At 38.3% G+C, this 25,700-nt stretch overlaps 1 protein-coding gene across 1 annotated transcript in view; it reads right to left on the bottom strand.

Moving 5' to 3' along the window:
• NELL1 (neural EGFL like 1) overlaps window positions 1–25,700 on the bottom strand; it is a 281,494-nt gene that overhangs the window by 38,011 nt on the left and 217,783 nt on the right. The window lies entirely within an intron of this gene.

Genomic DNA, 25,700 nt, shown 5'->3' with positions numbered 1-25,700 from the left:
AAACGGAAAGCATTGCAGTGCTTGAGTCCTACTGCTGGCTGTGCCACTTATCTGCTGGATAATAATGGATGTGTTATTTGCATTTATATCCCCAGAGACTGGGGATGGGAAGAGGCAGAGCCAAATAGGAGCACCACTCGCAAGCCTCAGGCAGCACATGAGAGGCAGAGATGAGCAGTGAGAGTAATGTCAATGTGTAACCACCCCTGGATTAAACAGCTACTGGAGGCCTGCAAAGTCACCTAACTACTCTCCCAGGAAACTATGTCCATATCTGCTGTTCTGGGCAGATCAATCTTCATTGGTTTCTGCAGTGTAGAACACCAACATCAGGAGATCTTACAAGAGAATCTCCCACAGTCCCTTCCCTCCCTGGGAGAAGACAGAGATGTGCAGCACCTCAAGCACAGGAACCCATACTAAATAAAAACACTATTAGACTCTCTGCATGCCAGGTATGCCCACAAACAGAAGTGCTCTGCCTCATGCTTCTAATCAAAAGCAACAACTCATGTTGAGTCAAGAGTGATTTTTGCCAAGAGCTCAACTACAAAGCTGAATTCCTGAAGCACTCTGGGTTTGTGTGTTAGGTCTCAATGAAGCTTACTTTGAGGTTTTAATTACAATGGCTTTGGCATGAAGCAAGTCCAGGGCTTGGCATCCCTGTTAAGAGACATCAATCAGATACACCCAAGTAGAACTTATGGCCTCTAGGACATTTCACCTGTGAGAATAGGAGCATTCACAGATATCTAATTACAGAATTTAATGAGGGACTGCACAGTAGGACATCTAACTTTACTATGTCACAGCCCCATTACGAGCAACTGAACTGCCCATGAGATCTAGACATTTCCAACTATGCCACCTTGGTATACTCATCAATAAAAGTGGCATAACTGCATCCTTAAAGCTCTTGGAAGTCTACTGATATTAAAAAAACATAACATAAAAAAGAGGAGATGTAACTGGAGATAGTAATTTCTTCAAATATTTCTCTCGGAGCTCATCTTCCATCTTCAGTAAAGACATAAGAAAGGGGGCTCAACGTTTGTCAGTATGACTGGTGCAACTTTGGAAAGGACTGCCAGTGGCAGGGAATACTGGAATTTTACTCTGCAAGAAGGGAAAGGCCATAAGGACTTGCCTAATGGAAATGGAACGAGAAGGAATGATATTGAGTGCCTTGTGATTCTGCTTGAGAGCCTAGTAATGAGTATTTCTGCTAAAAGATGGGAAATTATCAGTGAGAAATGACTGAGGAGGATAAAGACCATATTAATCAATCAGAGGATCATAGGATAAGGAGGATTAGCTTTGCTGAAGAAGGAAAAAGCTATCTAGAATTTATCAGCAGAAATATTTGTAACAGAAACACAAAAGTATTAATGCCATAAAACAAGACATAGTGACACTTATCTCAATAGAATTCTTTTCTACTCTGTTCAAAGGGAAAAAAGGAAAAAAAACAAAGAGAGCCACTGGGATATAACAAGTGCAAAAATACTCTGTTCCATGACATGTAGTGTTCCTCACTTATTTCATGTTGCACATTGAAAGCCAAGAGGAGATAGTATTCCATTGTGTAAGATCATTAGGAGTAAAAATTAAGATTTCTTCAAGTCAAAGAATGACAAGCAGAAGAACTTCAATTCAAGTGAGTATTAACTGTCACTAATAAGTCTAGGCTGGAAATCAGTGCAAGGTTCTTCATCATAGAACCAGCAATGTCTGGAACATATTTGCAGGCTGAGTGGCAAGATATTTACTTTTTTTTTTAATTTCTTTTATTAAAAAGAAATAGCTAAGTTCAGGACAGACATGACAAATCCATAAAGAGGATTATGTGAGACAGGCATCCATGCCTCTAAGTAGTAACTAAGATCATCTGAAAGCTCCTTATGTGGTATAAAATGCTAAAGACTTAATTATTTTGTTAATAATAATTGTTAATATATGACAAAACTCTAAAGAAGACAGCATTGCTTATTCTTCATATTACAAGATGCCACAGTGCAAACACTGTGATCCACCTTCCCTTCTCTGTGTAAACAGAACTTGTCCAATTTCCATTACAATTTTGTTCTGTTAGCTAGCAAGAATTAGCCATCACAAGCTACAATCACGTGTTTGTTCCTAGACTAGCCTAACAGCACTTTGAATACAAAACACAGCTTTCTCTGAGACAGGAACAGACAGGGAAGACTGGGGAAAGGAAAGCTATTGATGTTTCAATATACACTTTACCAAAATGGTTGTTGCATTTGCAACTTCTCCTCCAACGTTCCTGGGAATAAGCCAGGTCCATCTATACATAAACCACAGAGCTTACCAGTAACTATCTTCCCCTTCACATAAGGCCCAATAGATCGTAAGAGCTCATTTAAAAACATTACGATTTCTTGTTCAAATGTGCAATTAAGAAGAGAAATGAAGATTGAGATTAGCAGTGGCAGAAGATCTCTAAACTTTATATTACACAATTAACATTTTAAGTAGAGTGGGTCAAAATAACTAGGCTTTTTACTTGCTTGCAACACTGGGAAGTGAAACAATCATGCTTCAGGTCAAATAATGCTTCATTTATTTTTTAGCATTATTTGAATGTTTGAGGTTTTGTAAAAGCCATTTCACATTTAAAATTGGAAACATTTACAGGGCTTTTCAATGCCTCTCATAAGCTTACAAACAGATACAAGAGTACCTCGGACCTTTACACCTGGAAGAGCCATACACAAAATCTTGCTAATTAAGCTGTATATGTGTGCCGAGAGAATAAAGAGAATTCTGCTGGAAAATCTAAACAGCTCATTAAACCAACCATAGGTCCCCCTGACTACTGAAATAAATGGAAGCTAAAGGCTCGGGGTTACAAATTATTATGTTGCGATGCTCATTAACAGTCCTGCTAAGCAGCAATGTCATACAGAAATGTTCTGATTTACTTAGCAGCAAATGAGTAAATAATGGTGGCCCATTTTCAGGAAATTAATAGAGATGACATCGAGGTGAGTTGTTGCGCTCAGCTTGTTCTACCTCGAACGTTTCTCTTGGCCCAACTCCTCTTCCCTGACCATTCTTGCAAAGAGAACTAGGCAGAAGAGCAAGACCTGGAGCAGATCATTAGCTGAACATGATGCCATACCAAAACAAAATCAAAGCCATCACCACCTCAGAAGGAACAGACAAAAGTACTGTGTGTCCTTCTCTTCTGCTCAGCAGCCCTGACAGGGTCTTAGCTGCAGCGTTACGTCGGCCAAAGAGCAGGCCATGAGCTTAATGATAGATACAGACCAGCTGAAGATCCAGAGGAGAGGATAATAGGAAAAATGAAAGGTCTAGAAAACATGTCTTCAATGGGATATTGAGGGGGGAAAAAAAACAGGTGAATATAAATTTGAGATATGAAAACAAGTCTTGATTCTGAAGAGAATTTAAGTAGTATGTTTAAATTGTAACAACACAGATTTAAGACATTAAGAAATACCAGTGACAATAGGGAAACAGAGGAACAGGCTATCTAGAGCACCTGTGCAATTTCCAGCCATGAAGGTTTTTTAACATTACATGTATGTGCAAAGAAAAGGGGCAACTTGTCATGCAACAGGTTAGAAAGACCTGTTTAGGTCCCATCCAGGATGATTTTCTGTGAATACTTTTTTCCTTTGAGCCTAAGTCATTCTTTTGTCTTCCTTACTCAGTTACTGACTTCAGCAAACTCAGTACCAAGGAACAAGAAAATATTCATTTCCTTATGCCTCTTTTATCACTTCAGATTTCTGCTAAATGCAGTTAATTGAGGAGGAAGAAGAAGAGGCAAGACAGATTCCTGAATACAGATCTTGGCACTCAAGGAGGAGCCAAATGTCACAGATGTTGTGTTTAAAATCCTATCTGGTCCATTAAGAGATACATTTATATATTATACTACAAACTCAAGCACAGTTTACTATCTGTAAAGGCCCTCATAATGTTCTTCTTCCTGGAAAAAAACTCTGTGGCTTGCTTTTGTTGCTAGCCCATCAGATCCAACTTGGCAGGACTTTTCTCTATTTTATCTTTTTACCTTGGTTTTCCCATCACAAAATGTCTGTAATTTTGATGAAGAACATTCTCATTAAAGAGTTTTACCTTACAGAACTGCAGTTTGCCAGCTCCCTAGAATAAAGATCTAACAACCTTCCAAGCAGAGGAGGACAAGCCATTCAGGCAGGTTCACTGATGAAGTATTACACGTTGCGTGAAGGTGAAGCACCAAGAGAAGGACGACAGAAAATGAAGCCACAGATTCTGAGATCATTTACTCCACTGTAATTCATTACTGCTAACTAACTCGAAAAAAGTTATGGTAGTATGAAGCTATTTTAAGTTAGAGTAAAATCAAATTTTCCTCCCCAAAGACAGTAATATATTTGATGATATTTTAATGCAGTTATCCGCATTCTTTGGAAAATATCAATTTTACCAGTGTTAGATGCCAAGCGCCACAAGCGATACACACACAAAATGGAATATATCAATTCCATTACAACATATTGAAGGATATCACCATGACATTTCCACTGAAGAAACTGACAGCTCTGTTATTGTCTACAGCAGTGTCTGTTAACTCCTAGATTCTGATTCTTAATTAAAATAACAGAAGCATATCCTCTTTACTTTTTTTATGACTTTCCAAAACTCCTCTGGACTCAGCTAGCAAGACAATATTATAGGTGCAGAGAAATACAAGCTCTTTTACATGAGTAGCAATGAGACAGAAGAACCAGAACAGAAAAGAAGCAAGCTGAACATCAAACCTAACCAGCATGGAAGCAACCTCCACACCACCACACACAGAAGGCGGCAACTCGGGGTTTTTGGAGTGCAGTGATACTGTAAAAGGTGGTGTTAAACCTGAGTTTATGCCCTTTCTCATTGCACCTCCCAGTAAAAGCATTTTAAGCTACAAAGTGCCTCGTTAGCAGTATTAGGCTGTCTGAAGAGGACAGCCATTTCTGAGGAGGTTTAAGAAATGCTTCTTACTGCTTCCCTGCTATTATTTCCCTCTTCTGAGTTTTATCAGGAGAGATATTCAAAAGTCTTTCCCTTCTCTCCCACCTCAGAGAGGCAACAGTTCCCTGTCTCCGCCATGAAACGGGGCTGCCACTGTGCAGGGGCAGAGTGGGGAGGATCAGCCCAAGGGTCAGGCTGTGCTCCCATCTTCCCAGAGCAATCCCCACACCAGCTCTCTGCACAGTAAGGAAGTCAACCCTTTTGAGGTTTCTCCTCCCAGCTGGGCTGGCCTTACAACAACAGGCAGAGATAAAACTCAGTCTGAACCTTGCCTGAAGCATAACCAGCCATTTGGGCTGCTCCTATAAAAGAAGCAGCACTACTTTGTTCTAACCATCAAACCTGCCAACTTAGCAGCGGTTGGCATATGAGAAGATGATGTCTCAAAACTCAGTATATTTTCCTCTTTTATTATAGATGTAAAAAACAGTAAAGTATATCTTTTGAACTTTTGTATTAGGGAAAGTAAAAAAGGGCTTTCAGGCAGAGACCTTGAATGTCAAGTGATTTTTATGGCTACGTAACGGACCCTGAAAAACAGAGGGTTTTAATAGAAGCGTCAGTCACAGTCTGTAACTACTTCCACCCAAAATTATGACCTCCGTGCTTGGTGAGATTTTTAAAGCAACATATGCAGCAATAGTAGGTGGCTAGTCTGCAGGTTACTGGGAACAAGAAAATTCATTGCAGAACTTCACATATTCCCAGCATTCACGTCTCCTGCTGTTCACAAGGTCAACCAAGCATACTGCAAACTGGGCTCATGTTTGGATTTACTTTAATCACTTCTAAATTGGGTATGTTCTTTCTTCATTTTGTAACTGGTACAGTATTACCTAATCTCATAAAAACCATGAAAAATCACCTATGGAGGTTAGTCAATTAGAGTTCTTTCATAAATAAGAATAACTCATAAACCTCATCAAAATGAGCACTCTGGGAGGGCACAGTATTTGGAATTGGAAAATAATAATTGCCTTTTAATTACAAGCCATTTCTAAGAAACTTTTTAATGTGAAAGAACAACACTCTTGTACAAATTAATAGCTGTCACTTCTTTCCACGTTCATTTTGTCACTGAAAATACATTTTTTTCCAGTCCATACATAACCCTAAATGACAGTAAAACAGAATCCTGATTTTCCCCAGAGCTCTGGCACAATCCAAGGACCATGAAGGTTAGCTTTCAGGAACTGTTTCCATGGGTAACTGATCATACTAGATTTTGCAATACCAAGATCAGATGTGGGGTACATTGTGGAGATATTAATTTTTAACAACAGTAATGACACTACTACATTTTTCTGCACTGTAAAGAAGCAGTACTTATGATATTGCTCATCTTGACATCTAAAATGTGTCAACACATTGTTCAGTGTAGACAGTTTTGAAATACTCACAAAATCAGAACTGATCTGAATTCTCATAATCAAAGAAAGAAAAATGTTGCCTGATACCATCCTGTTTCCGAGTCTCAGACCAGGTCAGACCTGGATAAACTTTGCAACCTGTCTAGAAAGCAGCTCTGCACTTCCCCATCACGTGATATGGGACTGAATTTCTCTCCAACTCACTGACATACTGCCAGATTGCTTACACACACAGCCTGAATGGCACTTGGAAGCAGAAACAGGGCAGTCTTGGGAACAAAACTTAGTCTGTGGCTGTATATTCTGAACAAATTGACATTTCTGTAGAATTTTCAAGTTAAAAATATGCAGTTAACATACTATACAGTGACAAAATGTACTTGCCAAGTCTCTGCTATTATTAGTATACTTAATATTCTATCATCCTGCTGAACTTCCTGTGTTGACTCTGATTTTCTAAGGGAATGTTTATGCCAGTTCTCTGGCACTGGAGTAGATGAGGTTTAAACCCAATTTGCCCACTCCACACATGACTCTCCAGGTTATTTACTCAGCAGCTTGGCCATATTGTGCTGCTCCCAGTTAGCTTTACTTCAAGTCAGATGGAAAGAAGATACAGAATATAACTCTACACATCCCATGTAAAGCAGCACATTTTACACAATTTCTTTAGCTCTCCTGGTGCTCGAGGTGCTTGTTCAGACTTTACTAGACTAAGGCCTCAAAAGGAAGAAAAACACAGTGTTTTGATTAAAAGCTTAAATCACTCTATGTGTTCTTGGTGAGAAAACTACACAAAACCAACTCCATCCATGCCTGCTATGAACAAATACAACAGTAATAACTGAATAACATTTTAACATCCAAAGCATTCTAATTCAAAGCACCATGAGAAATGATCTGATATTCAGGAGATTACACATGGCTTTTCATTAGCACAGTCAATACTCATTCTGCATCCTTCACTAGAAAGACCAAATAAGCACAGTCTTAGAGGATATGTACATAAAGTTTTGGGCTTTTTAGATCTATACATTCAAGTTTAAGCCTTTCATAAATCTGAGATTAGTCTCCTTCCTTAAAGATAGAGATATATATAACTAACAACACTACAAGAATTGGGCATGGCAAAGTACAGCCTTCTTTTCTTTGGAAGAAAGGAATTAATATGGAATGCTAATCAACAAGGAGGAGAGAGCTTTCTGAAACTCAAGACCTACAAATCTCCTTGAAATAGCCATCATTTTCCATTACTCCTCCGTTACACAGTCTCAGACCGGACAAGGAAAGATCAACAGACAACCTGGGGCAGCCAGGTCAACAGACAATAATCTTGTTTTCAGCAGAGGATCAAAACAAGCTTTGAGAAAACTAACTCTGGGGTTTATTTTCTTACAGAAGAAATGCATTTGTTTCCCAGTGTGCTTGAGCAGCAGGAGATCTATGAGCGATCAAAATAATGTGTACCTCAAGTCCAAAAGAGCTGTAATTTATTTTAGTCACAGAGCACAAGAAGCTGTCTTCACAAAGCAGCCTCTTCCCACTCTTCCACAGACAGACTACTCACTGTGTTTTAAGAACAGACACACAAAAAACACATGGAGGATCATATCTAATTAGTATTTGCTGAAGTACACGTAGCATTCCCTGAGCATTATATGGATTTGAAACAATCTAAGCCTCTACTTCAGCTGTCAGTTAAAAGTATTTCATTTAAAGCCTCCCTCCCTTTTTTCCCCTTTGTCCTATGTTGATTCCGTGAGATAAGACAAATGACAAAGAAATACAATGCTTAGCTGCAGAGGTTAACAACAACAGTCAAGGGCAGAAAAGATGGGTAAGAGAACCAAAAATAACTCAAATGCCCTGGCAATCCAAGAATGAATCACACAAAATCAAGCAATAAGATCAGTAAATAAGAGTCATCTTTGCAACATTCTTAATCCAGACCCAAGCAGGCTCCACTACAGTTGAAAGCCGTCAATCAGAGAGTGCTTAAAACTGATGAGGCTGCCTCCTTTTATCAGTTACACACCAACATATTCAACTCTTCTTTCTATACTGCCCGTAAATGCTGACTGCTATCAGATGAGGTGTTCTATTTCCAGATATGCCCTGCAAAATCTAATGCAAGGTCTGCAGGAAAAAGAAACAGGGATAGGAGTTGAGACCTTTGTTGACAAAGCAAATGGCACAGTCTCTTTTCAATTATGGGAGTATTTTTCATCTTATACTTACAGAGGAAAGGAGGTAAGAAGAAGGAACAATTATAGTTTATAGCTTGTATCAAAAGGTTTTGTATAATCCATGTTTCAGCATTGTTCTTACTTTCAATCCACAAAAAGAAAGGAAAAAAATTTAAAACCCCACAAAAACTAATAAAGCAGCTAAATGAATGAAATTGAGCGAGTTAACTGGAAGTCAGGAAAAGAAATATAACTTGTTCTTCATTTTCTATTGCTTTTGTATCAGACAAATGATGATTTCAGAGGAGCAGCTGCCACAGTACTCACGGAGGTGAACAATCTGGTATCAAAAAATTAAAGCCATAAGAACAGTTTTGAACAGTTCTTACTCAGACTTCCAGCAGTAAAGCCACTGATACATCTCCTAGACTTTCTTCCTCAAGGCATCCTGTTTTAAGAACAGATACTAACATCTATCTTTCACACAGTAAAACAGGGGTTAGAAAGCAGTACGTGTTGATGCAGAAATATGTCCCACAGTTTCAATTTCAAGAAAATACCCTTGCACTCTCACTGCAATTCCATATGAGGAAGCTTTTCTGCTTCTATTGACAGCACATAGAGTAGTGATTGGGCAAACTTAGCCAGCCTTTGTCCCCAGTGGACAAAACCAACCAGTACAAAATGTGACACGAAAGAGTGTCAAGAAAGTCCAATGGCTCAAGTAACAAGAACAGTGCATAGATTGTTTACCTGCCACTTGTGCGCATCACATCGAGCCCTAACCATTTCTAAAGGCACTTGGCTGTCAGAAACTTCAGATTTACTCAAAAGGGTAAAACAGAAGTCTCCAGAATGCTGAAGAATAAAGAAAATGGACAACTGTCTTCATTCTCTGAAACAAGCGACATAAAGAGGCAATTTTTCCCCTCAAAAACTTGAGACATGAGATACATTGTTTTCTGTGCAAAAAGTTATCCCTTTTAGGAGTCTTGAAAGTCAACTCTAGACTATAGCTTAATATTATAACCAATATATAGTAACCAAAAGCATGATTTAATACTAATATGTGTAAAGAGCAAATTACATTAAGAAAGTCTGCCAAAACAGCTTGAAGTTAATGAAAAGGCTAATCAAAGCAAATATACATCTTTTCATTTTTAAACCTTGAACACTCATTGCAGATCTGTCCTCAGCAACATACTCTTCTCTTGGCTACAATGCAAAGGAGTAATATGGGTAGTCAAATACAAGGGCCTAAAAAGTCAAACACTGATATACACTCTTGAAATTAGTGGCTTTTGTTCTGAGATTGTTTTCTGTGACATTAAATTCTTGCCTGCTTTATTATTTATATGATTTTTGATATAAGGAGATTTCAGTAATAAAGACAGCAAAAATGAAGGCAAGTTGCAGACTAGTGCTACATCTATCTTTCAGAGTCAGGAACCTGTGAGAATCATATTCAATAACATAAATTGCATTACAGTGTAAACAAAATTTAACCCAGGTGAAATGAATAAAGCAGAAAATGACTGCATTAAAAGATGACAGGACAGAAATGTTTTCTATAAAGATATAGCTCCATAATATATTCATAGCCAGCAGCATTAGGACAGTTCCACACCAGTAGACAATTTCTCATTTTTAAACCTCTTTGCTAAAACAAATAATTACATCTACTCATTGATTTTTAGAGAAAAGTCTTTCCTTTAAATATTAATAAGCTGGGGTTTATACTGAATTCTAAATTACATTAAGAAGTCCAATATTTGAGCCGTTTGAGGTTTTTTTAATCCAAAATATTTTCACAGTATTATTCACTTGACAATTCTTACATGGTTACAATACATATTTACAGTCTGAAGCCAAATTTGCATTACATAGTTTTAGAAACCCTGTAACAGTCTCAATATCACTGCTCAGAGCAAATGAACAATGAAATCAAAAGCTTGATCTATGAAGCACCACAAGGACAGAATTATCTATGCAACATTATCTACCCACATGGCCACGTAATCCATCTAACCAAAGTGGCAAAGGTAGAAACAAAAATCATAATTCAAGAGCTTCTTAGTTGTTTTCACCACTCAGTTACTATTCTTCAAGCATTGCTGACACCTTCCTCCCTCCAAAGAAAAGGAATCCATAACCCTTTCTAATGTAAGTCCATTCAACATGCATATTTAGCCACTCAAACAATCATTATCTGCAGCTGGGTAAAGCTAACAAATAGAAGGTTAAATAGATAACTAGGAATTGTTTTCAACCATAACACATGTTGTTTTCTTGTGGAGCTGACTTTTCATCTATGGAGGTGCTACTGGAGAAACAACATTCTGGGAAAAGGCCACAGGTTTGGGAAAAACTTGGATACCGATGTTGCAACTAATGGTGCTGCCTCTGACACCAACACACACAGAATGAGCAGACAAAAAATACTGTGAGTTCTCTTTTCCTTGGTGATTTTTAATTGATGGTGCAGCCTTATGCCCTTTGTCAACCACTCTCAATGCATGCATGTGCACAAAGCTATACCACAGATCAACCCCAAAACTAGAATCATGAAAATAATATCTTTATTCCACTTCTTCACTACTATATGAGAATGTCTCCCCAGGAAGGCTCCTCAAACTCACCAACCTAATTTCACAGATCTAGGATATGTTATTTCAGCTCAAGCATCCAAATAGAAAATACACAAAAAATACATCAGAAGTGGTTAACTATGTGGCATTTTGTTTGTACTGCTCTCCACAGAGCAAACATATACAAAAATCACAGATTATGGTTTGGAATTAGTAATGTACAATTTAGACACAGAAATCTTTGTTTTCTGAAAACAAGCAGTGACCTACACCCCACATGTAGTACACATATAATCCTACGTTAGTCTTAAAAGCATATTTTAGCAGTATTTATATTTACACTGCATTTAGATTAGACTATCTCACTTTCAAATTAATTTCTGGAAGTAACAGAATGTTCATAACAACATTGGGTGTTTTTAAGAGGGAAGTAGAAGAAAAATAAATGAGAGTTCATGAATACTGTGATTGCCAACATCTACAAGCAATTTATGTATTCCTTTCTCAGGAGTTCTTAAAGGACACATCACTTTTGGTGAAATACAAGTTGTATTATACATGCATCACACTCCCACAAAATATACAGAGTCAACTAATGGGGTTGCTTGTGATTTTCTTTCTGAAAGTAGGAGGTGCCATGTACTGCAAAGTCAGCCTTTAATAATAACCAATTAATCTTTCCAATATAAACTTATCTCTTAAGGAGTTTTAACCTTGGCTTTTGAATATCCAAATGAACAGAAAATCTTCTGTCTGGCTGTCTTAAGCAGTGTCACTGAAGATGACCTTGCTAAATCTCCAGATCTTTACTCATGGAAGGAAACCCAAGACTTGTGATGGCTTTATACCACGTCTTTTTTCATCCCTTGCCTTATAGTGCATGTGCCTGGTGTCTTAGGAGTAACAGCTGCAGGGAATTCCATGAAATAGTTGATTTTTAAGATTGATAAACAACTATAATCTTCAACTCTTTCATACAACAAATTCATTAACAGTTGTTTCAAAAGAGGAAATAATCTTTATGTCCACATATTGCCACAGTCCTTCATGTTAGTGCTGTTTTATACAGAATGACAAAAAAGATGCTGTTTTAAATTATCAACATGACAATCGTCATCCTTATGGCTGACCTGCTCAAAACTGGAATGTACTGCTAAGGCCTGCTTGAAACATAGAACCTGGCAATATAAATTTCCTTATTTATAGTCCCTAAATGGGATTGTAAACAAACTAGTCATATCTGATGCAATGCACTTTATAAAATATGTTCTAACCAATTCTTCCATCAACTTTCAGGAAGGTCAACGGTTTTCTCCTCCCCTTTTCTTCTATTCTCCTTCTATGCTGTAGAAATAAACTAATAACACTCCAAACACATTTAAAGACAATATTCCTTTCCACATAATCTAGAGACAAGATGCCCTGTGCTATGTAAGGTTCTGCTGCCTTACTTGTGGCAGCATTCCCAAACAGAACAAATATTTGCAAAATATGACAATATATATGATTTGCATAAAGCAGAAAGACTGGAATTAGACCCTGAGGGTCTAATTCTGAGGGTTCTGAGGGTTTGGTTCTATGCTTACATTCCTCAATAAGCATAACGTACTTTGTGTGCTCTTGATCCAATACATCAGAACGCCAGTATTACAGGGCATTTGTTCTCTCTTTACATCTCCACCTTAAACATTTCACAAGCCTGTAAACTGGTACAAGTTTCATCTAGTAAAGACTAAAATTCATTCAGTCAAAATCTTCAGGAGCCATGAAAAACCAAAAATATTTTCAGTGTGTCCTAGTTCGAGCCAGTGCTTATTCATTCACTAGAAGAATTGGAACTTTGAGGATCAAATAATAGATTCATCCTGAATCCAGGAATTTCAAATCACCTGTTGACCAAGTAAAATTCTTAAATGTTATAGAAAATGTCTAAAAATACAAAAAGACAAACCACAACCTTACAGTATATCCCAATATTTATCAAGCCTGATGTTTTTAATGTCAGGTAAACAACTCATTCTGAATAAAATGTTACTTTCAAAATGTTCTGAAGACATAGTACAGCTTCATATTCCTTCTATAAATTACTCTTTTTGGATTAATGTATCCTTGGCTAGCATTTTCAGGCACCTGCTCTGATACTGAGCTGTACTTTACAGCACTACTTGACAACTGAAATGACTACTTATAGTGTAAGACAACTCAGTGGAGTAAAGACTGGCAAAGCCTTTTATGACTCCGTCAGATAAACTGAGTTCTTATCAAATGCCTTTTCACCGAATTTAATAGGTCAAGATCCCTAGCCCATTTTAATACAACCAATAGTATAAATGAAATCATAACAGAAAGTCTGAAAGGCTTTAGATGTTCACAAAGTACTTTGGGCTTTATGTTATGGCTCAGATACACTCAGCCCTTCAGCTCAGATATCATGTTTGATTTATATTGAGAAGTGATATATTCTAATAGGGAAAAGACAAAAAAATAGGGAATTATTTCCTGGTTTGGTTTCACCTTTTTCTTCATGTCTTAAAAATACTCTCTTTCCTTCAGTAGAAAACTGAAATTTGTTGACACTCATACAGGTAGGTTGTGAAATTTGTCATTTTTAGCTTTGATCGACATAAAATTTTTCCTTTAATTCTCTCCTAATTTGACTTCTCAATTTGGCTTAGAAAAACCATCTATGCCCTTTAATTCTGACTCTTAATGTACAGTAGTGCAAAGAAGAGTGAAAGAAGTGTGAATATACTATACAGAGACTTCTTGAGCTAATTTGAAATTAGCATTAATAGAAAATCCCATTAAATGCAATGAAGTGAGTTGTCTTCCACTGTTCCACAAGGGTCAACAGGGTAGCAATGTCAACTGTATTACATTTCCCATTTTAGATGTTCCTTCTTCCTGGAAGAATTTCTTCTGAAGGAGCTATTGCAATTTATTTTTACAGTGAATCAGTTCACTGCTGAAAATATTCAGCAAATGGACTAATAAATGACCAATTTCATTTTGCCAATTGTAGCAAGAATATATAATAATGGATTTAACACACCAGGTAATTTATTTAATACCAAGTAAGGAAAATGTTACTGGTACAAGAATCACCTAGCACAGCTTTCACAGAGAGATACATCTTTTTTTTGTAGCAGCTGGGAGAGTAGTGCAGCCCCTCCTTCTCATGTAATTTTATATTTCATTCTTTTATATTTGTAAACTACACAGCATGGAAGGGATCTGAAAAAATACCTCACAATCAAATCAATGAGACATATGTTAGACATCAGGAAATTACGGTCACTATTGATCAGATTCTGTATCCTCAGTGACCCACCACCATCCATCTGCACATACAACTTTCTTTCATCTTACTCAGTAATGAATACATCTAATAAAGCCTGCTGAGAAAAGATGGGGGAAGGGGAAACAGAAGATAAATAAATCAAAGCTCTCTTGAAAAAGAAACATGTGACTTAGTCATCTGAAAAGAGAGGCCTTAGGAATAGCTAGGCATTATCACACTGTATCTGACTCCCCAGCATATAAATGATTAATGGGCCTGCTGAGGGAGTTGTTATTGCTATCAGCACATACATCTCTCAAACTGCATCAGCTGTGAACTCTACAAAAGTTGGAGGAGAAACAAGATTTCAGATGAGAAAATAGAAAAAATTTCTAAGGTATGAATTAAATCTCTACTTTCTCCACACAGTTAAAGAATTGAAAAATTCTGTGTTGGACATTCCAAGGGTGAGAAACAAAACAATTAAAAATGGGGGACAGAAAAAAATAGGCTTTAGCAGGCAATCAAAGTTCCATCTCAAAAAGCAAGAAGCTTCCATTAACTGCAGGATTCACAATCTGTCTGGGTTGTAACAGACACAAACCAAAAATCCCTTCTGCTATACAGTGGAACTTTTTTTCTCCTATTTTTAAAATTCGTTTTGGATAGACTGATACGCTTTCCAGAGCTAGGGCTGTCACAAGTGTAGACAGGACAGCTGTTGTAGAAAGGGACAGAATTAGTATTTGGCAGAAAAAAATGAAACTGCCCTGTCAGACTACTAAACTTTTTGCAGGGGCTGACACAGGTCATGAGACATTCTTTACTCAGTCTACGGTAAAGAGAAAAAAACACCAGCCAAACAAAACAAAGAAACCACTCACTCTCTTTGTAGTAAAGATTATCACAAAGAATTGCCAGAGAAAATTTTTCACTTATATAAACCACTGCCAATAGCTAAACATCTCTCCCATACTGTAGTAGCACGTGTACTCAGAAGTATCAAATGGTAACCTACCAGATCTTCATAAAACACCTCTTCACTGGAACTCAGTCTTCATAAGTGGTCATGGAAGCAAGTAAAATACACGCACTGGCCACACCTCCTGACTGATCAAGAGCAGATCAGTTTCAGTATTCTGGTATCACTCAAGAGAAGAACAAACCTCCTCATGGCTATAAAGCTATTTGACTTCTGAGCCTGAAAACCTTTCATTGGCTCAACTGCAAAAGGAAGAACAGTCCTTCCTGCCTACTCATTAAAATACTGAGACATGAGAACAATCTATTTAATCTCTTAAACTAAGTACCACATTGGCAATAAACCTGCAGACTATTATAAAGCAGCTGGGTGGCTGCAGCACATGTGAGGCTAATGCACAGGATCCTAACCAGACTTGAGTGCCCCTCTGCTTTTCTCAGCTCAAAGAGCCCCCTACAGTTATAGGAGAAGATGCAGTAGATGTACAAGACCCTCTAACCAGCTCTGGTGAACTGCTGTTCAGACCAGAACAGCACAATGAGAAGGACAGTGAGTGACCTGAGTTCACCCTCAGACACTCACATGCTTATACTCCACATAAGTGTCATTCACATTTAAAAGCATGTAATTGCCATTAAGAGCTGTAAGGATCTGTAACCTATCACAGAAACAGCCACCTATGAAGTTAAGGCATGGGTACCACTCTGTGCTAGCCAGATAGTTATTTCAAATGAGTAAATTCTGACTGACATTGCTAAAGAAGGCAGAATGTAATTACCTGAGCTGAAATAGGATACAGGTCGGACCGGCTCTTTAATGACCAGAAGTGTTTAGGGCTTTCATTTCACGTCTCACTCAAAAGATAAATGAGTACCATTCCAAAGATAAGATTGCCAGCATACAGAGAATGACTTTTTAGGAAAAAAAAAAAAAAATCAAATAAGAAAGGGGATTTCACTCTTTCACATAAAACCTCCACCATTTATATTTGTCTCTAAAATGACTGATCTGCTTAGTAGATATTACACATTGAAAGAAATAATTCAGATGTTACATAGCTTAAGTAGCAGGAAACTCCAGCTATTGAACTGCCTGGATTGCTAAATCAGAGGCTCTCTTTTTAAAAGCAAAAAGATGATTGATGTATTTAGGAGGAACTCTATTTCTGTAAATGTGAAGGACTGAACAGATTTCTATCATAACATTACAAAAAGTTTGAAAATAACTTTGACACGCAGTTCCTTGAGGTTGAATATGATTGCTATTTTAAAGCTACTTCAATCATAAGGAAGCTTGCAAAGAAAACATTCAAGCAGAACAATCCAAGTTACTTTCATGCTCCCTATGTCCTTTACATTGAGCATGGTATTATTTTAATCTTGCATCTTGCGTAGTCTTTCTCTGGGGACTACAGACACGAACAAAACCAACAGGAACCGGCACAGTGAATTAGTGAGCTGTGAATCCGGAATAGGTTTTCATGCCACATATCTCAGGAGATAGTTTCATAGGCCTTTTTCACATCCAAAAGGTATTACTTTATTGATTTCATTTTTTTAAATTTCACCAGGTATGATATGCTGGATCCTACAGAAAAGCAGCCCATTGTGAAAGGGAGTCTCCAGGTACATCACGTACTTTCTGCAGTCACAGCACTGACAGCCTATGGACAACAAAAAGGTTTCACCTGACACACAAAAAGCCTTGGAAGACGAAAAGAAAGTTTGTATGGTTCCTTATCAGCAAACTTCCTATTTCGTTTCTGCTCTGTACATACATGAGGACAATCCTAAAGAAAAACTTTGAGTCCACACACTGATTTTAATTCAGCAGATTTTGCAAAGAGACATCTCCTGTGATGTAGGCTTTTCTTCACTGCAATGCTGTATAACAACCATCCAATCTCACAATCTTCATGGAGCACGCTGCTGAACACCACGGGTGTTACTCTAAAAAAACAGATACTCAAAAAGACCAACATTTAACACAACTATAGATGCTGCAGTAGCTACTTTAGTCAAGGAAGAAAGGATGACACTTCCTTCAACAATGGTTTAACTGACATCTTCACCTTGACTCTCAAAGCAAAATCATTAGTTTAATTTTCCTCATTGTACATAGGCCACAACCCACCCAAGTCACATAAGAGATTTATGCCTTTTTTTTTGCCTTCCAAGGATAATATAAATTGTGACACGATTTCTTCCTCTCAATATCAGCCCAATTACAGCAAGTGGAGGTGACTGTTGCTTTTGTGGCGATGAATTTCACTCAACACAGGAGAAGGAATTTGGTGGTGATACTTTTTTCCTCCTATTGCATCACTTTCATCTTTTTATATCCCATGATTTTTCAGGGCAATAAAAAAATCTTTAATAAGGGAAAAAAAAGCAGAAAAACTATCTTTTTCTGGTCAGAATTAAATACACAACATCAGCATGTTGTTTTGCTCCATTCCTTTCACTTGTCACGTTATTTCTCGGAAGAAATTGTTTTCTGATGCTGGTTCTGATGACTGAGGCACGTTTTCTCTCGCTACACTTTTATTAACTTCAGTGAGATCACTGATGAAATATGTTAGCATTCACTGTATTAAATCTCAGCAGAAATGTGACCCTATATAGTAAAATTCTCAAAGGTGTGCAAATTCTTTCAAGGGACTGAAATTTCTACCCAGCTGGAATAGGATCTTAGTCCTAGACTGGATAGTTAGATTTGTAAATCTAACTCGTGTAAACCAATGAATTAAAAGTGGCATTTTTATCAGTGGTAACTATAACAAAGCTTGTTGCACATAAAAAAACCTTACTCTATATGCTCTTTTATTTCACTAGAACTATTTATTTTTCATTTCACCTAATTCAATTGCACCAGATTCAAAGGCTTCCACTCAGGTGAAATTTCCATTGAAGCCGAGAGGATTTCTGCCTTAAAAAAAAAATTTAAGTGCTTCTCTGCACTTGCTCTGCACAATTTGAGTTATATATCTAGGTTATCAGCAAATTTAAATACTCATGGTTGGTTCTCCAGCCCAGAGTTGGCTGTTTATAAGAAAAAGTAAGGTGGCAAAGAGTTTATTAAACTCACTAATGCCCCCTAAGTACTGCCTGTAGTTGGACAGACTAATTTTTATTATCAAGTAGTTTTATTTAATATTTAGTTAGTCCACTATCTATTCTGCTATTTTTTCTTAGAATCCTTTGGTTTTAACTAATGTAGTCACCTGCCTGGAAGAACCAAAAAAGGAGGTCAAGACATCCTGATAAACCAGGTTACAAAACCAGTATTACTGCACGCACTCAAAGCAGACTTACTGGGCTTTTTTTCATTAACCATAGTAAAATGAGATGTGGTTCACAGGGAATTCATCTTGAAGTAGGCAATTTTAAGCAACTGCCTTTTCTGTACAGCTTCATATATAGAAACTTCTTAGTTGCAAAATGAAAACTTCACTGATATTTGGTCACATTTCTGAGTGGTTTACAGTTTTCTGCTTTAATATATTCACTGGTGATTTTGCCACTTGAAACAAATGTAAATCCCGTCACCTGGATGCTCAGAATCCAAAAGCAAACTGATGCAGACAAGACTGCACAGCGTGGAAGAGCTACCTGGAGTTAAACTGGGCTAACTCAGCCAGGAACTGAGCACTTCAAGAAAGGTCCAAAGCAACACTGTTGTCAGCAAGGAACAAATTCCAACATCTCAGTTTGTGAGAGACTTCAGCACAAAGATTGATTACGTACACTGTGGGCTGTAGGAAGTTCAGAGGGAAATACGGGGATTTTGTATTTAGAGCTTCAGAGTTTGCTACTGCTTAGTTTTCCCATCTCTTTCTAAACACCATGTTCCTCCTGTAGTACATAATTAGAACTTATGAATGAATAAACATCTAACACTCTGTGTGTAGCAGCAGTTGGAACAAAGGAAGAAAACAGGAAGGAACCAACCTCCCTGTCCCCCAGTGATTCCCAGGTGCTAAGTACAGGGGAATGACAGGTCTTAATATTTTTTTACCTGTTCAGCTATATTAGCTTATATTCCTCACAGCATGTTCTTTTTTCACCTATGAAAGACAGGTGTCTCCTTTTTGCGTATGAATACTGCCTTCACCTCCTGCACTGTGCTCTGCATCTTCCAGGGGCATGAAGGAAACAAATCATGGGAGTATCCCTCAATTTCCATTGTTACATCCAAGCTGAGGAAATGACCTGTATCCTTTTGACACGCATCTCTACTCTTGAATTCTCTCCTTCCTCCTTTCAATGGACAGCGCCATCACACATGGTTTCTGTTGCTCCTCTGCAGGGGGAGGACTCCACACATTCTTCCCCTGCTCCAGTGTGGGGTCCATCCCACGGGAGATAGTCCTCCATTAACTTTTCTGACATGAGTCCATTCTACAGGCTGCAGTTCTTCATTAACTGCTCTCTAGTGTGGGTCCCTTCCACAGGGTGCAGTCCTTCAGGAATGGACTGCTCCAGCATGAGTCCACCAGTGTCAAGTCCTGCCAGAAGCCTGCTCCAGCACTGGCTTCCCACAGGCTCCTTTGGGCATTCCCCTGCTCTGGTGGGGAGTTCTGCCCAGACTGCAGGTGGGTCTCTGCTCCACCGTCATCTCCATAGGCTACAGGGGCAGCAGCTAACCATGGGTGGCACCACAGGCTGCAGGGAAACCTCTGCTCCGGTATCTGCAGCACCTCCTTCTTCACTGACCTTGGCATGTGCACATTTGTTTCTCTCACATATTCTCACTCTCTCTATCTCCTCTTGTTTAATATGTTATCACAGAGGCGCTACAGCAATCACTGATCAGCTCAGCCTCAGCCGCCACTGTGTCCACCTTGGAGCTCCATCACATACAGAAGGCATCCCTTTAGTCCCCCTGACCTGCTACCAAAACCATGCCATAGAAACCCAAGACACATGAACACAGTCATCCAAATAACAAAACATCAGAACCAATTATAACCTGGAATATCAAGATATAAACTCAGCTAACATAAAAGACGAATATAGCAGATACTCCTTTAATTACAAATGACCAAAAATGCACAGACACCAGAATATAACAAAATAAACCATCAACAACATAAAAATGTCCCTTGTAAAACCAAACAAAATAAAAGAACAACAAAAAACCACCACTAAACCCACTGTTTTTTCTGGCTTTTAAAACGGGACTCTTACAGTCTATAAGGCAGCCTAAGCACTATAAAAATGAGCCCAATCTCCCCGTGCCATGGTCAGCTGGGGAGATGAATGGTATTCTTGATCTGGGATATTTTGCTTTTCTTTGGCTTGGCAGTGTGAGATAAAGCAACTTTTTTCTTCCACTAAGAGTTACTTGTGGATTTGCAGACAGATGTCCCCTTGATCCTCAGAGACAGTCTTAGTTAGATTTTCCTAGTAGATACTCTTTGATCTATTCCCTGATATCTTTACAAATGACAGCTTTGTTTCTTCTATCATATTAAGATATCACCCCTTGCCATTTTGCAATAAGCACCACTGGGGCAAATGCTGTAAACAGCTTGGCAGCAAATGGAGCAGGGTAACCTCAGCCACCTGGAGCATCTGCCTCCTCTGGATCTGTCACACCCTCAGGAGTGTCATGGCAACCACAACCACTGTTTTCTCTAATAAGCTAAGAATCATTCACTTCATCCCTTCTATCTCGCACTAGACTGGCTTTGCCTCACCTTGAAATGAGAGGCTTTAGAAAGAATCTCAAGCAAAGCCCTACGCCCACAGCTGCACAGCTGGTTTGTTTCCCAAAATAAACCTTGCTTTGTATTTTACAAAAGATCTTACATCGAGAAAGGTAGGGAGTTTTGACATTTAGCTTGCTGCACTCACTGAAAAAATCTCTTTCTCTGCTTTACTTTAGTTTTTGTTTGCTTATTTTTCTAAACCAGGCTCCTCAACTGAAATGCCTTTGATAGGTACACACCTAAAGATTGATCCAGCTCAGGAATCAAAAAAAATAGCACACAGAAATACCATTCTCATGTTTTTCTGTCTCCAGGGTCCAAAGGAAGGCAGACTGTAGGGAGTTTTACCCAAAGGGCTGCAGAAGACAGTATGTTCCAGAAGCAGCAATTTGAGAGATGAGTACACAAAGAAGTATGCAGCGTCTTAGACAGCAACTCCAGGTACTGCCAACTATTATGAAACAAATCAGCTAAAGATCTCCTCATTTTCTTGATGTATACCACATATCCGACTTCAAGACAGAAGGAGTGCAACATTTCATTACACACCTGTAAAATCCATCACTGCACTGAAGAATCCATATTTAACTACTTCAATACTGCAAGTGTGGATTTTTACATCTTTTCTTCCACTCAGAATTATTTGGATTCAAAGCACATTCTTCAGCCATGGCACATATGGAAAAATGACCTCTCATGCAATGTGAGACAGTCTTTACTACACGTAGTCCAAAACAACATGAAAAATTAACTTCATCCTGATGCTTTGCTGCCATGTCTTACCCCTGCTTCTGACTGTTCACAATTAGCAGGTAATTCTTTGACAGTTCTCTACCATTCTGAACATAAAACTCTTCTCCAATGCTTTACAAAGACTATATGTGTAGCTACCACAAAAATATTGACTTCTCTGAGCTCCAGCCTCCACAAAATCTTTCTAAGCTACACAAAACACATTGTCATGCATTGTGTATTAGTTCAGGCAGTACCTGTGATGAGACAGGGGAGAAAAGATGTGGCACAATTGTTTTTAATTCCTTTTGGAGGCAATGTCCACCACTGCCAAAAGCCCTCCTGCAGCTTTTGGCCAAATACTGCACTTTCTTTGACTTGCCCCTAAGTTGGGAAACTCACTGCAGCAAAGCCTTCTGCTGTTCCCTGCTCATTGCCCAAAGATATAATTTGTACAGATTGACACTGTACCTAAATTCCTTAGCTGAAATTTCTGCCACTGCTCGTCACCAACTCAGAGCTGTATGGAAACTGGTATGTATTTCTCAGGCCCAGACACAAGGAATGCCTGCAACCTCTAGGCATTCTGTTTACTCCTGCTTTTGATATCATAGACTGGCCTGCTTATCTCATCCCCATCACATCATCCATGCCAGCAATGACTAATGTTTCACAAATATTGAAAAATGGTGAATCCTGTCTGCAAAACCAGACGGCAAACTCTGCTGCAAAAACATGAGGTGGAAAAAAACATCACTGGATGGACAACTGGGGCATTTGAGTCCACACTGCCAACAACTCTCACAGAGTACTGTGTTTGTATTCCTCTGTGCACACCAAGATGTCTCTCAGAAGCCTTTAACAGGGATCACTGCCAAGGATGCACCTGGGCTTAAGCCAAAATAGCGTTACATCCATCTAAGGGGATGTGTATCTCCAGCTCAGCTGTCAGGCAAATACTTGCTAGAACCATACAGCAATATCAGCAAAAATTCTAGTGTAAAAACTTTCTAGCACAGGTATCATAACTGTATTAAAAATGATCATAAATGGTAATGACCACAGAGATCATTGATTCCAGCCCTGGCCAGCTAAATACAAAATCAACAAACAAAAGATTGATTAGAAGATACAATCTGATCCTCAATGGAAAATGAGAACATTTCTGTAAGAAGCATCAAGTACATATTTAAAAAAAAACAGTATTATAAAGAGTGGATGGAAGGAGAAAATACTTGACTATCTCTGGAAATCAATTTGCAGTTCACCTTCAAAAAGAAAAAGGCAGCCCCACAATTGCTGTGATGACTCCTTATTTCAGGCAAAGCAACTGGCAAGAGGTAATTCTTCTTAACAGCACGTTGAATTATGTATTTGTACATAAGCCTTAAATGTGTATTTTAATTTCACCTGAGTAAATTACCAAGATAAATCCTACCCTTCTCAAATAGCTCTGCATTTTTAATTAACCTAATATCATCATTTCAACCAGGCAGTCAGAAACGATGAGTAACATACGATTCAGATTCAGAAGTAAACACACCTGCTTTTCAACATTCCTGATTGCTGGTTCATTTTACCCTTTACATGACGTTGGAGCCAATTTGGGTCATACTGTTTTTAGCCGGTGACGAGTCCTTTCAGCTCACAAATAATATATAAGAAATTGCTGTGTTGCTGGTTTGAAGGACATTTTTCAATGTACTGTGGCAAATAGAATACATTACCAAAACACATCATTTTACTTCTGATATGCATCGGTTCACCATGAGCTTTCATCACACAAGATTTTAACAGAAACACTTCAACTTTGATTTAATGTGACGTCCCATCATTTCACTGTCTTTGGTCTATGTTGTAATGACTGGGGAAGTGCAACTATATGTTAAACAGAACAAAGTGTTTACTTCTAACATTAAAGACAGCATGGAATAAAACCCCAAACAAACATGGGTTTTGAATACTTTAGATGTCCTCTAAAAACACTGCAGCACACTGCAGTGAGACTGAGAGATGTCTTTACTAAACCGCCTCCTCTTCCTGATAGCACTACATCTTCAATGAGTAAGCAGGTAAGCAAAGGGAAGCCTGCTTCAAAGGTACTTCATCACCTTTCTGCTCTGAACATTTAGTTTTTTTCAGAAGGGCTGAAGCTGTTCTCACACAGAACTGACATGCACTTAGCCACTGAAATCCGCATACGATATTAAAGCGTACCTGCTGAAGCTTTCAAAGCCTTTAACACAACTGAAATGACAACTTCTCATATGCAAAACCCTATTCATTCTCATACCAGTTTGCACATGGGATTTCACAAAGTTACTATCATTAGCTTGACTTGCAGCACACCAGTAAATCCTACACATCTTCAAATAAAAAAAAAATAAACTTCCTTCTGGTGCAAGTCGTATAGATTTTATACACAGAAGCTAGCTCCTCCTGACAACTACCTCTAAATTCCTTGATATAATGAGAGTATCGTGTTTGTCATCTTTCCTTTACTTGGTGTGCTAACTCATATTTTAGATCAAAACAATATAAAAGATGTGAAAAACACAGGAGTCAACAATGGCTATATCACCCATTCATCAATTTTAAACCATCACTTCAACAGTTTAAAGACTCTGTGGTATAGTTATGAAAGTCTCTTTTACAGCTATAAGAAAAAAGATAGTTCTAAGATTTTTGGGTAAAAGGAACACAGGCAGTTGAGCTGAAAGCTGGCCTCGAGGCACTGGCACCCTGGGTAGACAGGGCACCGCTGGGCAGTGCAGGTACTGGTTTTGCAGTAACGTATTTTCACATGCATAGAACACATCTCTGGTGTCCTGCATCCCTCTGAATAAGAAATGAGCAAATTATACATAGAAGGGAGTAACTATAAGGAAGGATTAGAGGCTGGGAAGCTATAGTAGGTGAGGCTCTGAGGCAGGATCTCCTTACTTCACATATATTGCTGGTACTTACTACTGAATGTCAAGAGGCTTGACAGCTTTTTTTCTATTTAAAACAAATAACCAAAGGCTATAGGCAGAAAAAATGCAGTACTCAGACTTATTCAATATGGTAAGAAAATATTAACACCCTAGTTCATTCTTAAACAGTTACAAAGTTGACTACTAGAAAGTATAGCATTTTAGTATGGACATAAAAAGCTTTAGTAATTTTCACATTTGTTGATAACTGGGCTTAAAGGTACTTTGTATTCTATCAGAAGAGCCATGTATTAAACAGACACTGCTACACACAAATTACTGAACAATCTCTGGGTAACAAGTGGTTCCAGTGATTTAATTTATCCTTTAACAGTTATTTCTTGGTTGTCTTTTGGTTTTTTCTTCCTTAAAAACAACTCATGAACTATAATCTTATCCATACGAGCACCATGCAACCTGCATTAACAATCCACTGTTTTCCTGCCAGTAAAAGGAGATGCCAAATGTTTAGTAATGAACACGTGATGCAAAAAAACTCCATCACTGGGTTAGGTGAAATGCAATCTCAATAAATACCGATCAAAATAAAATCCCATATCTGCTGTACAAAGAATCTAACGTAAGTCATACGTGGAAATCCTTAAGATCCCTTCCTTCTCATTTAAAGCAGACAAGGAAGCAGATCTTTGTGAAACGAGCAGAAGGTGGGCCTGTGAGGCTGTCAGAAGAAAACTCTGAAGCACAAAAAAAACTGGGAAAAGGCAGAATCAATACATCATTAGTGGGACATATTTGAATATGCTGTGATTCTATGCAAATTGGTGGCCTCAGCGGCTTTAAAGTATTTTTCATGTGCCA

This window comes from Colius striatus, chromosome 7, assembly GCF_028858725.1.
Source record: "Colius striatus isolate bColStr4 chromosome 7, bColStr4.1.hap1, whole genome shotgun sequence".
Lineage (NCBI taxonomy): Eukaryota > Metazoa > Chordata > Aves > Coliiformes > Coliidae > Colius > Colius striatus.
The sequence above is the reverse complement of the archived record's forward strand: the minus strand, read 5'-3'. Positions and strand labels throughout refer to the sequence as shown.